This window comes from Pelecanus crispus, chromosome 23, assembly GCF_030463565.1.
Source record: "Pelecanus crispus isolate bPelCri1 chromosome 23, bPelCri1.pri, whole genome shotgun sequence".
Lineage (NCBI taxonomy): Eukaryota > Metazoa > Chordata > Aves > Pelecaniformes > Pelecanidae > Pelecanus > Pelecanus crispus.
The window spans coordinates 2,792,854-2,803,763 of NC_134665.1; positions in this window are offsets into that span (position 1 = coordinate 2,792,854).

Sequence of the window (10,910 nt, forward strand, 5' to 3'; positions counted from 1 at the left end):
CTGTTCTCTGTGCCTGCCCTATCATCTTCTCAGGCACATACGACATCAAAAACCACCTTCACGAATCACACAGAAACTCCTGCCCTATCAGCTCCTCAGCCACCAGTAACATCACAAGCACCTGAAACAGCAACAGGCTGGTTCTGGCCACGAGCGACATCACAGACACTTAAGTGGGCGATGCATCTTTTCCTAGCTGTCTGCTGCTCAGTCACAAGTGATATCGCCAGCATCTGCACAAGTCATTTAAAAACTCCTGCCCTAGCGGTTTCTCGGCAGCAGGTGACATCACAAGTACCTGCAGCAGAAGCCAGGTTCCTGCTCCTTCCGCAGCAGCTGCTCTGCCACCAGTGTCTTCCCAAGGACCTGCACAGGATGAGCATCCTCACTTTCCACACGCCCTCTTCTTCCCCTCCATCTCTATCTTGTCTCCTGTCTCTCTGGGCTCTTCTCTGCCAGGCCCTTTTCTCACTCACTCCATGACCTCCCAATGCCTTTCACTGTCACTGTGCTTCTGGGGCAGATGTTACCTTGAAAGCACTGTCCCAGCCATGTCCCCTGCACCTATTTCTCTTCTCCCTCTGCTTTGCGCTCTGGCTGTTTGATGCACTTTTTGACCTCAGAGGCCCTTTTGCCCTGGCTCCCTCCTGCTCTTCAACCCTGTTCCTGCAAGAGAACTGCCAAGCGGTCGCTGTCTCCTCCAGGGCATCTTACCTGCATCTCTCTGACCTGGACAGCTGCTGGGAACTGTCACCATCAGCCCCAGCTGTGCTTCTCCTGGAGAAGGCTTCTCCTTGCACAGGCTCAGCTCTGGGTGTGCTTGGTGTGGAACAGCGTTCCTGAAGGACAAGAGTAAGACTCAAAGTAACTCCTGGGCAACGTCCTGCTGGGAGAGCTGATTTGCAGGCAGCTCTCCCAGCTTGGCAGCAAGCCCCAAGGCTGCTCCAGGGGTGCTCCCTGTTCCCCAGCTCAGCCACAGGTCCCACATCTGCCGCTCTTGTTACCAAAAGGGATTTGCTTGCCTTTTTCTTTTCTTCTAGTTCATGCACAGGCACTGGGAAAAAAGGCAGCAGAAGCACGCGCTAGCTAAAACCCCTTTCTATTGTTAGCAGTAAAGGTGCTCTCAGCTGGGAGCATGAGGAGGTCACCGTGTTACATTTCTTGATTCCTTGTGTGAAATCTTAAGACTATTCATATACTCATTTTTACAATTTACATAACCTATTGGCTTTGGCCACGATATTGTCTGTTACCATTCACTTTTGAGTATTTGTACACGTGAACCCTCTGTGCAAGGGCGCTTAATGCATATTTCTTAGCTGAGTTTACACGATTTTCTTGCAACTTTGCTGCTTTCAGCCAGTTTGGTCTCATTTCTTGCAGCAGCAAACCCGCCTGGGTAGGAGAGGTCACGGTCGGTCAAGTTCTTGTGTGCGTGTCTTCAAGCCATCTTCACATTGTAGCTTTTTCTTATGTAGCACTTTCTAGCAGGATTTTGGAAAGCCTGTTCCCAGCTGTGAGCGCCAGGTCAAGGGCACCAGGCAGAAACAGCCCCCACCCCTGAGGGCTGGTGTTTACAACACAAAAACTGTGTTGTAAAAAATCTAGCGGCTTTTAAAAAGTATCCTCTCCTCCCCCCAAACCTTTGTTTCCCTCCTACCCTCAGACTACTGCAGTCATTATCATGCTAGGATTCGGTAATTACCACCAATCTGAAAACCCTCCAAAGCACGGATAAGAACCATCATGAACCACGCACCCACCTCTTAGTCCTCTTGCAGCAAGGCCTCTGTAACTGAGCACTTCTGCATGGATATCTCTGCCTGACAGGAGATGGTAGGCCTGGGGGAAAAAAAAATCTGACGTTGTCTTGGCTCTAGTGAAAGCAAAGAATGTATGATACTGATACAAACAACTTCAAAAGAAAGAAGGATAGTGGAAGAGTCAGAAAATGTGATGTGTCTCACCCACCTCTAATTTCAGAGGAAGTTTCAAGGGTTTGTCTTTTTTTTTAATCATTGCCAAGCACAAGTGAAAAAACCCACATACCTGCTCTTTCAGTAGAACTGAAAACTACAAGAGCTAGACTACTGAGTCTGTGTAATTACTCTTCTTTCCAGGGCACATGGGTCTTTTCTTTCCCACATCTTAGTGGGGAGCTTTAACTTCAAATCACTATGTTCTGATATGGAGATAGCAAAATGTCCTTTGTAAGTTTTTGAAAAGAACAGTAGACTGTTCATATAAAGTGTAAATGACATGTTTCCACTGTCAAAGGTTATAACACTTTTGAGTATCTTTGCCATCTTCATCTTGGATTGGATCAAATGGGGCTGGTTTTCATGTACGATTATAATGGGCCATATGTTGAGATAATATTCATGGAAGCTCCCAATTCCCTTGACATTGTACAAATTAGGAAATTAATTGTATCCCCTGAAGAATGTATCCCCAGAAACATCTGGGCTGACCCTGATGATAATGAAACAGGGAAAGATGATTCTTTATCTCCTCCAAATGCCCCTACATATGTCGCTAGGCCCATTATAAAAAAAAGAAAAAATACTGGGCCTCGGGGTGGAGCAGGAAATCGTACCAAAAAATAACCCCATGTGATCCAATCCAAATGGCTGACCTACAAGAATGCTATGGCTGTAAGCCAGGCAAAACTGAGACTGAGTATTTCTGGAGAGTGTGTTTAACAGGCGGAGACAGAATTTTACTAAACGGCGAGGAAACCAATGGATTCTGGGGCCCTGGTGTCTTTTTAAATGCTGGCCTCGTGCTTCCAGATGATCCCCACTCGATAACCAGTAGAGTGGCATACTGGGCCAATGGAATTGATATAGGGGAGAGAGGAGAACCTCTAGTAATGCCTATCAAATCCCTAAATGAACTTTCCACAGCTGTTACAAAAGCTGCCTGTATTCAGGTCATGCATGATCGCAGCCCTCTTGACGTTCCCACATCAGCAATCGTGGATCATGAGATGCTAAAGCCCTTAATTAATGGAGCCCCTGCTATGCTCAAACCCTACCTCATTGCAAAAGGAGAGAAAATAAGGGGGAACACAGACTTCAATGCCCTGTTAGACATAAGGGAGGGTGCCAACAAACAGGAAGGGGCCCTAGTGTGCAGAGATCTCCCCACATGGGCAACACTGATGCATGACATCATCAATCATGGGTGAGAAATCCGACCCATCTTTTGAAACCGAAAATCCTAGTGGTAACATCAGACAAATTAAACAAACACCCCAAAAGTGTTCCCAGGAACCAAAATCCATTAATCGTCAACCTAGGGGTCAGAGGTGGAGAGAACTATAGAATCAAGCACTGACATTAGGCATTCCGAGAGCTGTAATTCAGAAACAACCTGCCAGCATTACCCAAGATCTAATTCATGCAGTTCAAAGACACCATCGGAGAGAAAACATTTCCAACACCCAGATACCATCACCAGCTCCGAGAGGGGGTGATGACCCTTTCCTTCCCCAAAATCCAAGATCAAAAAACAAGTAGTGCCTGGATGACAATTGGGTCTCTCCATCTGGCAAAAGGTCTCCTATCAATGGATAGATAATAATGGCCTATGTATTTTAATACCAGTTCGCCCTCAAAAACAATTAATCAAATTCCTAATAGACACTGGTGCACAAATTTCAATATTGACACAATAAGATACTGAGAAGCTGAGTATATGACCCAGATGGCAAAGAGTTAAAATTACTGGAGTGAACGGAGCAAGTGCTGTTTGTCAGACTGCAAAGGTTCATTTATGGCTCCCGGGAGAAAAACGCATGCTGTCTACCCATTTGCAGTAAAAAAGCATAATGGAAGTATTTTGGGCTTTGATGTTTTGAATGGCCAAACGTGGCACCTCCCAGACGGTGGGATGTGGTCCTTTGGTTCAAATATTAATCCTAACCTGATAAAGAACAGGAGCCTACAGTGCGTTTACTCCGTGCAGCCCCTGCACTCCCTAATTCAGTAGTTACTAACGTACCACAATAGCCAATTTCTGCTGCAGCACAAAATGGAATTTCTAAAGGCATACCTGATTTAGAAAAACAACAAATTATCTCCAGAACCCACTCCCCACACAATTCACCGGTCTGGCCAGTCCGAAAGCTGGATGGGAGATGGCGTCTGACAATTGATTACAGGCGTCCAAATGCCAACACAGCTCCGCTAACGGCTGCAGTCCCCAATATTGCAACCTTTACAGCCACACTAGAGGCAGCTGCACACCCATGCATGGCAGTGCTAGATGTGAAAGGGATGTTCTTTATGGGCCCCTTGCAGGAGGAGGAGAAAGACAGATTTGCTTTTACCTGGGAAGCTATACAATATACCTTTAACAGACTCCCACAGGGATACAAACACTCACCTACACTTGCTCATGCTGCGCTTGCTGAACTGTTGCAAACAGTCACACTTCCCCACAACGTGAAACTATACCAATATATAGACGATATTCTGATCGGAGGACATTCCCCTGAGGAGGTAGGGGAAGCAGCAGCAGCAGCAGGGCAAGCGCTACATAAAGCAGAAGTTGCAATCCCACCTGAGAAGTGTCAGAAACCAAGCAGAGAGGTCAAGTTTTGGGGTTCTTGGTGGATTGCAGGTAGTGTGACAATCCCACCAGACACCCTAAATATCATAGAACAGTCACAGATGCCCCAATCTGGGAAAGAATTACAACAGCTTACGGGTACTTTAGGATACTGGAGAAAACACGTACCTGGATTTTCCATCATTGCTCGCCCACTTTACTCACTCTTAGGAAAGGGAACACCAACAGAAAACGTTTGGTTTACTGATGCCTCAGCAAAAAGAGTAAATGGGAAACGGCAAGATAAGGCTGCTGCATTAGAAATTACCACTGGCAAACAAGCAATAGAAGAAGGTGAAGGCAGTGCACAAGTAGGAGAATGAAGGGCAGTTGTTCCAGCAGCACAAATGGTGGATACAATCGGCTGTAACAACAATTATAAGAGAAGGCGATGAGGGTACCGTGCCCACTGAAATTTGAAAGGTTATCTGGGATAATGCAACTCAATTCGAAAGAGACTTCCAATCCTGGTGGTGTCTAATCAATTTTACCTATAACCCTACTGACAGTAAAGCCACAGCTTTTGTATTAACAATGCGCAATGCTTCAGTACACACCATATAGCTACCCAATCATTGCGCTGGGGTTAAACCAGAATGGAACTGGACTCCATCCATTAAAACATAGAGTATGGGCCCAACAAAATGGGAATAAATGGCAAACTATTGATGTTGATACATGTGTTGGATGGAACAACAGGGATTTATTTGTGAAAGTAACACCATGAAGGCCCAAGACATGTCTCTTGACACTGAACAAAGTGTTTGTCATTTTGAAATACATCCTGATAATACCCCTGAAACAATACTCATATATGTTCGACATGGATGCCTTTGTACGAGAACCCTTTGCCACTCTGTATCTGTAGATAACACCACTGTAGACATATACATCATCGTTACGTTGTTCCACAAGTATTCCCTGACCTGATCCTCTTCCACCAAGGGTCCCTCTTCCTTGCTCCCACCTTTCCACCCGCTCTCTGGGACCTGGCACTCCTGAAGGCTGCTCTTGCTAGTAAAGGCTGAGCCAGAGAAGGCATTCAGTACCTCCGCTTTTTGCACGTCTGTGGAACCAGGTCCCCTGTCTTGCTGAGCAAGGGACCCACAATTTCCCTCGGCTGCTTTTTGTCCCCTGCATACTTAAGAAGCTCTTCTGCCTATCTTTGACATCCCTGCCCAGATTAAGTTCTGTCTGAGCTTTGGCTTTCCTGGCTTGGTCCCTAGACGCTCAGATAATCTTTCCACGTTTCTCCCAGGATACCTGTCCTTGTTTCCACCCTCTGTAAGCTTTGTTTTGCATAGAGTCATGGAATCAGAATCATTTAGGTGGGCAAAGATCTTTAAGATCATTGACTCCAACTGTTAACCTAAAACTACCAAGTCCACCACAAAACCAGGTCCCTAAGTGCCTCCTCTACATTCCTTTTAAATACCTCCAGGGATGGTGACTCAGCCACTTCCCTGGGCAGCGTCTTCCAATGCTTGATAACCCTTTCGGTGAAGAAATCTTTCTTAATAGCCAATCTAAACCTCCCCTGGCGCAACTTGAGGCCATTTCCTCTTCTCCTATCACTTGTTACTTGGGAAGAGAGACCCACCTCATTACAACCTCCTTTTGGGGAGTTGTAGAGAGCAACCAGGTCTCCCCTCAGCCTCCTTTTCTCCACACTAAACAACCCCAGTTCCCTCAGCTGCTCCTCGTTAAGTCTTGTTCTCTAGGCCCTTCCCCAGCTTTGTTGCCCTTCTTTGGGCACACTCCAGCACCTCAGTGTCTTTCTTCTAGGGAGGGGCCCAAACTGGGCACAGGATTCCAGGTGCGGCCTCACCAGCGCCGAGTACAGGGGCACAATCACCTCCCTGCTCCTGCTGGCCACACTATTCCTGATACAAGCCAGGATGCTGTTGGCCTTCTTGGCCACCTGGACACACTGCTGGCTCATGTTCAGCCGGCTGTCGACCAACACCCCCAGGTCCTTTTCTGCCAGGCACCTTTCCAGCCACTCTTCCCCAAGCCTGTAGCATTGCATGGGGCTGTTGTGACCCAAGTGCAGAACCCGGCACTTGGCCTTGTTGAATCTGATGCAATTGTCAAGGAGAAAGTGCAAGAAAAGCATGAGGAGAAACAAAAGGAAATGGATGAGGAAAAGGAGAAGGACAAAAAGGTGAAGGAGGAGGAAAACATAGGATGAGGAGGAAAAGGAACAGGATGAGGAGGAGAAAGATTAGAAATGAGCAAGAGGAGGAAGAAGAAGGAGGAGGGGAGACAGGAGGATGAGGTGGAAGAGAAAGAAGAAGAGGAGGAGGAGGAATAAGAGGAAGAAAATTCTTAAGAAGAGTGGGAGAAGAAGGAAGAAGAGGAGGAAGAAAAGGATGATGAGGGGGAGAAAGAAAATGAGGAATATGAGGCAGGAGAAGATGAAGAGGAGGAGGAGGGTGAAGAATAGGAGGAGGAAGAGGAGGAAAGAGAAGGAGAAATAATAGGAGGAAGTAGAAGAAGAGGAGAAGGTGGAAAAGAACAAAAGGAACAGGAGGAGGAGGGTCAAGAACAGGAGGGTAAACAGGATAACAATAACAGGAAGCAAAGGAAGAAAAACAGAAGGAAATAGGAGGAAGAGGAGTTGGAGAAAGAGGAGGAGAAGGAGGGGTATAAGGAGAAGGACGATGAAGAACAAGAACAGGAGGAGGGTGAACACGCAGAGGATAAAAATGCAGAGGTGTATGAGGAGAAGGGGAGAAAGAGAAGGAGAACGAGGAAGAGGAAGAAGAGTTGGAGGAAGAGCTGGATGAAGACAAAAAGGAGGAGAAAGAAAAAGAAGAGGAGGAGGAAGAACTGTAGGAAGAACAGGATAAAGAACATGAGAAACAAGAAGAAGAAGAGGAAAACAAGAGCAGGAAGAGGAGGAGTAGGAGGAGGAACATAAAAAGGAAAAGAAGGGAACACAAGAGGAGGAGGACAAAGAACAGAAGGTAGAGGAGGAAGAAATGGAGGAAGAGAATGAACATGAGGAGGAGAAAGAGGAGGAGGAAGAAGAGCAGGAGATGGAAGAGAGGAAAGAAGAGAAGGTGGAGAAGAGGAGGAAGAGCACGATAAGGAGGAGGAGAATAAAAAAAGGATGATGAGGAAGAAATAAAGGAGGAGAAAGGAATAGAGGAGGAGAGGGACGAGGAGAAACGAGAACAGGAGGAGGAATAGGAAGAAAAGGAGGCAAAAGAACAGGAGGAGGAGGAATGGGAGGAGGAGGAGGAAGCACAAGATGAAGAGGACAAGGAGAAGGAGAAGGACAACGATGACGAAGAACCAGAGGAGGAGGAGAGGAGAACGAGGAAGAACAGGGAAGAGGAAAAGGAGGAGGAGGAGGAGGAGGAGGAAACCCCTCCAAATTCAGTCCAGAGCTTCAGCACATCAAAGTTCTTGGCTGGAGCACCTGCTGCATATGTTTGTCCATGGGGATTCACTAAATCCAAGCTTACTGGTGAAGCCACTACTCACAGGACTCATTCCACATCGTGACCATCACTCCTCTTGGGAACAAATGGGAAAGCTCTGCATGACAAAGGCTGTCAGGACGTGCTCCAGAAGTCCAGTAAAAGAAGATCCCCATCACCTAATTGCACAGAAATAATTCCAGCTCAATGAAAAGATTAATGACAATGAAACACACAGAACAGCATCTACCATCAAAACTCTTTCAGTCGTAGTTTTAACTGCCGCAGAGCTGCAGGCTGGCGACCTTACCATCACCGTCACAGGACCCCAAAAGAAATGCTAACTGGCAAACAGTAACTCTGCCCACAGCCCGTATCTCTCCAGCCTTCAGAGGCAGAATAGCTCAGCCCACAGCTCTGCAGGTACAGACCAGCCCAGGCTTACAGCCTGTGTCTGCCTACTCCATCATCTGCCCAGAAAGTCAAATCAGCGGCTCCCGTCACGCAGCTCCCCCTGCCCAGGGCTGGGGCTGGCAGCACAGACAGGCCTGCATTTTGGGAAAGCCTTGGGGCCCAGAGCAATTCCCGGGCAGCTCCCTCCCCGGGCAGGCCCAGCCCCCAGCAGAGCCCTGAGGGAGGGCAGGGCTGTGCACAGCCCTTGCGCTGCTGAGAGAACAGCCCCAGGGCCATGGCCCTTCTCGCAGGCCGTCTCTCCGCAGGCCCAGTGTCCCGGCGGGCTGAGGAGCCGCTGCGGGCTGGGGGGCAGCGGGCGCAGGGCAGCCCTGGGAGGAGAGGCGCGGGCTGCCTGTGCCCGCCTGGCAACAGCCACGCCATTGGCCACAGCTGAGCCAATGAGCGGAGCCGGAGGCGGCCTGTCAGTCCCAGGCAGCCTGGGGCGGGGCCGGAGGGGGCAGAGGCCGAGCAGCCTGAGGAGAAATGGGGGGGGGGGAGCGGGGAGCTGCGGGGGCGGGAGGAGGAGGAGGAGAAGGAGAAGGAGAAGGAGAAGGAGAAGGAGAAGGAGAAGGAGAAGGAGAAGGAGAAGGAGAAGGAGGAGCAGGAATCTCCGCGTGCGGGTGGGCCTGGGGACAGGGACCTGGAGCCCTCAGTGCCCTGGGCCCCAGCATGGCCCAGCTCCCCAGCCCAGCCCCGAGTGCTCAGCCCCAGGGCCAAGGCCACAGGCAGGGTCCGAGCGGCTCCTGCTGCTGCCCCGAGGGTCGCCAGCCCGCGCCCTGAGAGCTGGAGGTGGGTGTCTGATGTGCGCAGGGCAGGGGAAGGCGGAGTGGCCTCCTCTCCAAGAGAGGGCTGCAGGCTGTGGAGCGGGCGTGCTGTGGTGGGGACAGAGCAGGTGCCTTTGCTGTCCCCAGGCCTTCACGTGGCTCTCCTGCTCATAGAATCATAGAATCATAGAATCGTCTAGGTTGGAAAAGACCTTTAAGATCATCCAGTCCAACCATTAACCTACACTACCAAGCTCACCTAAACCAATCAAGGGCATGGTCGGCTCCACCTCTGTTGACAGCCTTTGATAACTGGGGATTTGCAGACATGGAAGTTGTTTCTCCCTCCAGGTGCCTGGCAGCAGCCAGCAGCCGTCGGAGGCCTCCAAGAAGGACGGGGCGGCCATTGAGGACAGTGTCCCTGCTGCCAGCCCCCACCAGCATGCCCTGGCTCCACCAACCTGTGGAACTGCAATAAAACCCGAAGGTGAGGTTTGGGGGGTGGCAGAACCTGCAGGTGGGTGGCCAAGCTGAGGAAAGCCTGCATCGCCCCAGGGTTGGGTTGCCTTTGTTTGCTTTTTCAGCAGCGGTGACCACCCCAGCAGTCCCAGGGAAGCCCACGGATCTGTCCGAGCAGGGGCCAGATGCCTTTGGCAAGGCCCTCCCTGAGCAGGTAGAGGACACCACCACCAACTGTATGCTCACCTGGCTCAACACCACAGACAGCGAGGACACTGTCCCCGATGTCCCTGACAGCCCCAGCTTGACTGCCTTCCCCCACCAGCTCCCCAAGCTCTCCAAATGTGTTGCAGAGGGCGGCTGTCCCAAGGAGCAGGCGGTGGTGGCAGGGCTGGGGGACAGCAAGGACACCGTCCCCGATGACCCCGACTTGTCTGACTTCCTCCATGAGTTCCCCGAGCTCTCCCAGTACGTGGCAGAGGGCGGCTGCCCCAAGGAGCGAGCGGTGGCGGCGGGGCTGGGGGATGGCCAAGCGCCCTGCACCAGGCAGCAGGAGAGCGGGGTGAGAGAAATGGGAGAGGGATCAGGACAGGGGCAGAGAGGGGAAAGGGTGCGAGGGGAAAGGAAGGGGGGAGAGAAAGGGAGAGACAGGGGGAGAGAGCGGGACGCAGAGCAGGGGAAAGGATGGTATAGGAGGAGCGAGAGCTTCCCGTGCTGGCACCTTTGCGGTGGGAGAAATCGCTGGCTGCTTGCAGTGTCAGAACAGGGCTCTGCCCATCGTGAGAGTGACATGGGTGTTGGCAGTGTAAGGGGCTAAGCAAGCGCGGAACGCCACTGTTTGCAATCGGCAGAGCCCTGCTCCCACACTGCAAACGTCCAGCGATTTTTCCCACAGCAAACTGCCAGCACTCAAAGCTCTTGCTGCTCATCAGCTTTCGCTGTGTGTTGTTTCACAGCCAAACACACAGTGGCAGAGCGACAATGCTGTCAAGGCTCTACAAGAAACTTGGAGGACAAGATCAGAATTCAGAAAGGTGTTGGATAATCAGAGCCCTAGAGATTAGTCTGCTCTCCATGTGCGCTATGAGTAAGAGAGGAATCATTTTCCCCGGAAGCAGCAAGGGGGTTTGTGGGAGGACGGCCATTCTCACGGGAAGGATGGAAAAACACTGGCACAGGCTTACGGGGCCTC